Raw genomic sequence first — 5,173 nt, forward strand, 5'->3', positions numbered from 1 at the left:
CGCCTGCAGGCTGATTTCGGTCATCAGTTGAATGGTGTTTCCTCTGGCACATTGGTGCGGCTGGCTTCGGGTTAAGCGGGCGGGTGTTAAGAAGCACGGTTTGGCGGGTCATGTTTCGGAGGACGCATGACTCGACCTTTGTCTCTTCCGTGCCCGTTGGGGAGTTGCAGCGATGAGACAAGATCGCAATTGGATATCACGAAATTGTGGAGAAGTAGGGGTAAAAAGGTCTGTACAGTAGGTATAGGATGGTGTCTATAGACAGTATATGAATAGAAAAGGTACAGCAGTAGTTATAAAACTGTCTCTCAGCTCATCTTGTCTATCTGTTTGTCCCTCTAGAATCCCAAAGAGGGACTTAAAAAATCCCATAGTCGATCCTTCATCAGCAACCTGAACAAAAGGTGAGATAATCTCTCGAACTTTCATTATCATCAAGACATCAAGATGTCCTACCAGATGGTCATGTCTCTATTGCTTGTCAAATATATTTTGTCCACAATGTCCAGATCGTAACTCAGCAATGTTTGTACAGTCTCAGGTCTGCCAATGGTAAAGGTCCTTTCTATTAAAACAAAAAATCGATGTTGTAGTGATGCATTTAGATGTTGAGCCTTAGAAGTCAGGATAATGATCTAATGACCACATGGCCCAGTTTGTGAGGCTGAAGAAAGCCCTACAACTAATTGATTCAAGTCTGTCAGTCTGCCTGTCTGCCTGTCTGTCTGTCTGTCTGTCTGTCTGTCTGTCTGTTTCTTCTCCTTGAAGAGCCCCTTCTCATGTCTCATCTCCCTGTCTCTTACATTGATCCAGTCTCAGATAGATTTCATTAATGTTGCTTTACTCATTCAGGGACAATCGGAAAGGTTTAATTGCATGTCTGGTTGGTGTGTGTGTGGTTAGCACGCTGTTGCTAATCCCTGGCTTTTTTCATGTTAACGGTCATACATTTTGCTACTAGTGGGTGTGTGTGTGTGTCTGTGCACTGCCTGTACTACCCACTGAGCAGCCTAAAGACTGACATTACTGACACCCTTATCCTCCCCTCCACTCCTCCACTTCAACTTTAATAGATATGTTACGCTACCTCTTCCTCTACCACAAACACACACACACACACACACACACACACACACCACTAGTAGCTTATGTTTTGAGTGGGCAGAATCACATGCTAAATGTATGACTGCTAAATGTATGACTGTGTAAGCGGTGTGCTGTATTAACCATTTTTTAAAGAGAATTATGTTGAAACTGGGCGATGCTAATGGGAATTATCTGTAAATGTGTGGTTGTGTGTGTGTGTGTGTGTGTGTGTGTGTGTGTGTGTGTGTGTTTCCCTCCCCCTGCAGAGGCACTCTAAATCCAGGCTGAGTACGGATGGAGAGGAGGCGGGACAGGAGACCTCTGGAAGAGAGGCGGGAGGACAGATCACCAGGTCAGCTCATTTGGCTCTCTCGTTCATACTGACCCATGCTAAGGGCTGACTCCTACCTGAGATGGAGAACTCCAAACATTCACACACATAAGTCACGCGTTAGTGTCATAGGGAGCTTTGTGCGGGAAATTACATGCATGGACTTCAAATTAGGATTAGTGAATTAGGTTCTTCAAGTTCTGTCAGCTCCAATCCTGCTATACCGAACAGAACAGCAAGCTGGAGCCTGGAGCAACATCCACTCATGTGTTTGAAGGGCCCTAAACCCTTTTACGTGCCCTAAATCTTCTTTTGGGAAGTGCCCTAAGAGTCTATTTAATGACCCTAACCAGACTTTGAAGTGCCCTCAAATTGAGGGACCAATTGAAAGGCTTCCCCACAGAGAAACTGTACAGAAATTAACATAATGTTCTGTCTGTGTGTGTCTCCTCTTCTTTGAATAGTTGGTCACGTATGTGTGTGTGTGTGTGTGTGTGTGTGTGTGTGTGTGTGTGTGTGTGTGTGTGTTTGTGTGTGAAGTGTGAAAGTGTGAAATGTTAATACATTATGTATGTGTCTTCAGGAACTGTCACAGTTGATGTAAGGCTCTTCCTGTGTGTGTTTGCGTGTGTGTGTGTGTGTGTGTGTGTGTGTGTGTGTGTGTGTGTGTGTGTTGTGGGCCTGCCTCCGTATCCTTTTGGTGTGTCAATGAAAGCTGTGTTATCTGGTCTGTATTAGGTATTTCCCTGTGATACTCTGCCCTGTGGGGTGTAAACTGTGATAAATCAAATCCAATTTTATTTGTCACATACACGTGTTTAGCACATGTTATCTTTCTCCATTCTACCCTATGTCTCTTTCTCCATCCTACCCTATGTCTCTTTCTCCATCCTACCCTATGTCTCTTTCTCCATTCTACCTCTCCTTCCTCCCTCATACTCGTTCTGTGTTTTCTTCTTGCTGTAGGGGAGGGAGGAAGAGGAAGACGATGAAGCTGAGTAGAGATCTGTCAGACCTGGTGGTGTTCACTAACTCTGTGGCCTCTCAGGAGGGACTGAACGACAGTAAGAAAACACACACCCTTTAACACATAATCTCTCTCTCCTAAACTCACCCACACATCAGGCCTCCTCTTTTCCCACCTCCACTTCTCTCCCTCTCTCCCTTCCACTCTATCCCTCCATCCCATCCTCTTCCCCACCCCCATTCATTCTCTCTCCCTCTCTCTCTTTCATCTATCCATCTCCTCCTGCACTCACTGCTCAGCCCTTTCCTCTTTTCATTTAGTCTCTCATCCCTCTCTCCTCTCGTCTGTCAGGTACTCCAGGGAATGTTCTGTCGTTCAGTGAGACACGTGCCCAGCAGCTAGTGAACCACAGAGCTGAGCGCTTCCTGGGTTTCAACCAGCGACAGCTGTCTAGAATCTACCCCTCCGCCTACCGCATAGACTCCTCCAACCCCAACCCCCAGCTCTACTGAACGTGGCTGTCAGCTGGGTAAGAAACAACACGTCTGAAGGATCTTATTGTCATGTTTTGCTAATGGCACAGAACATGTATTTTGCATTAAACATAATTATACAAATAAACAAATACAAAAAGAATACACATCCCTTTTGCTTCGGCCATCTACCTCCTCTCCCCAGTCCCTCTGTTGACTACCCTCTCTCTCTCTCTCTCTCTCTGTCTCTCTCTCTCTCTCTCTCTCTCTCTCTCTCTGCTTCTCTCTCTCTCTGTCTCTCTCTCTCTGTCTCTCTCTCTCTCTCTCTGTCTCTCCTCTCTCTCTCTCTCTCTCTCTCTCTCTCTCTCTCTCCTCTCTCTCTCTCTCTCTCTCTCTCTCTCTCTCTGCTCTCTCTCTCTCTCTCTTTCTCTCTCTCTGTCTCTCCTCTCTCTCTCTCTCTCTCTCTCTCTCTCTCTCTCTCTCTGCCTCTCTCTCTCTCTCTCTCTCCTCTCTCTCTCTCTCTCTCTCTCTCTCTCTGCTCTCTCTCTCTCTCTCTCTCTGCCTCTCTCTCTCTCTCTCTCTCTGCCTCTCTCTCTCTCTCTCTCCTCTGCCTCTCTCTCTCTCTCTCTCTCTCTCTCTCTCTCTCTCTCTCTCTCTCTCTCTGTTCTCTCTCTCTCTCTCTCTCTCTCTCTCTCTCTCTGCTCTCTCTCTCTCTGCTCTCTCTCTCTCTCTCTGCTCTCTCTCTCTCTCTCTCTCTCTCTCTGCCTCTCTCTCTCTCTCTCTCTCTCTCTCTCTCTCTCTCTCTCTCTCTCTCTCTCTCTCTCTCAATTCAATTCAAGATGCTTTATTGGCATGAAAAATATTGCGTCAATATTGCCAAAGCAACAATGTATACAATATACATTGTAATAAAATAATAAAGATTAACAAATAATAATAAAAAATGGACTTGGACTTTAATGATATTTTCTGTATTTTCATTACTACTGGAAAGCGGCCCAATTCTGCCCTACATGCATTAGTTGGTGTATTTCTCTGGACTTGTAGAATTTTCCGACAGAATTCTGCATGTAGGGCTTTAATTGGATGTTTGTCCCACATTTTAAAGTCCAGTTTATTTAGTGGACCCCAAACCTCACTTCCGTAAAGAGCTATTGGTAGGATTACACTGTCAAATATTTTGGTCCAAATTCTAATTGGGATGTGGATTTTGAATAATTTCATTTTTATTGCATACAATGTTCTGCGGGCTTTTTCTTTGAGTGCATTCACTGCCATATTAAAGTTTCTCGATGCAGATATGGTCAGACCAAGGTATGTGTAATTTTTAGTGTGTTCAATTATGGTGTTGTTCAGGGTGAATTTATATTTGTGTTTCTGACATCTGTTGTTTTTTTTGGAAAATCCTTACATTTACATTTACATTTTAGTCATTTAGCAGACGCTCTTATCCAGAGCGACTCACAGGAGCAATTAGGGTTAAGTGCCTTGCTCAAGGGCACATTAACGTCATTTAGCAGACCGCTCTTAGCCAGAGCGACTCACAAATTGGTTGCGTTCACCCCTATAGCCAGTGGGATAACCACTTTACAATTTGGGGGGTTAGAAGGATTACTTTATCCTATCCCAGGTATTCCTTAAAGAGGTGGGGTTTCAAATGTCTCCGGAAGGTGGTGAGTGACTCCAGCTGTCCTAAGGCGTCGTGAGGGAGCTTGTTCCACCATTGGGGTGCCAGAGCAGTGAACAGTTTTGACTGGGCTGAGCGGGAGCGTATGCTTCCGCAGAGGAAGGGAGCCGGCAGGCCAGAGGTGGATGAACGCAATGCCCTCGTTTGGGTGTAGGGACTGACTCAGAGCCTGAAGGTACAGAGGTGCGTTGCTCCCCACTGCTCCATAGGCAAGCCACCATGGTCTTGTAGCGGATGCGAGCTTCTAACTGGGAAGCCAGTGGAGGTGCGGAGGGAGGGGGTGACGGAGAGAACTTGGGAAGGTTGAACACCAGACGGGCTGCGCATTCTGGATGAGTGCCAGGGGTTTAAGGGCACAGGCAGGGAGCAGCCAACAGCGAGTTGCAGTAGTCCAGACGGGAGATGACAAGTGCCTGGATTAGACCTGTGCCGCTTCCTGTGTAAGGCAGGGTCAATCTCCGAATGTTGTAGAGCAGAACCTGCAGGAGCGGGTCACCGCCTTGATGTTGGCGGAGAACGACAGGGTGTTGTCCAGGGTCACGCCTAGGCTCTTCGCACTCTGGGAGGAGTGCTTTTAGTATTGATTTTAGTATTTTTGAAATTTACTGCCAGGGCCCAATTATGGCAAT

The 5,173-nt window shown here is 46.2% G+C and overlaps 1 long non-coding RNA gene across 1 annotated transcript; it reads left to right on the forward strand.

Moving 5' to 3' along the window:
* Positions 1-1,356: 1,356 nt before the first annotated feature.
* LOC123490447 lies at positions 1,357-2,869 on the forward strand. The gene is made up of 3 exons (XR_006660962.1): positions 1,357-1,438; positions 2,384-2,481; positions 2,736-2,869. It is a non-coding gene; the product is annotated as an uncharacterized LOC123490447 (long non-coding RNA).
* The last annotated feature ends 2,304 nt before the right edge of the window (positions 2,870-5,173 follow it).

This window comes from Coregonus clupeaformis, unplaced genomic scaffold (genome assembly GCF_020615455.1).
Source record: "Coregonus clupeaformis isolate EN_2021a unplaced genomic scaffold, ASM2061545v1 scaf4010, whole genome shotgun sequence".
NCBI classification, from domain to species: domain Eukaryota; kingdom Metazoa; phylum Chordata; class Actinopteri; order Salmoniformes; family Salmonidae; genus Coregonus; species Coregonus clupeaformis.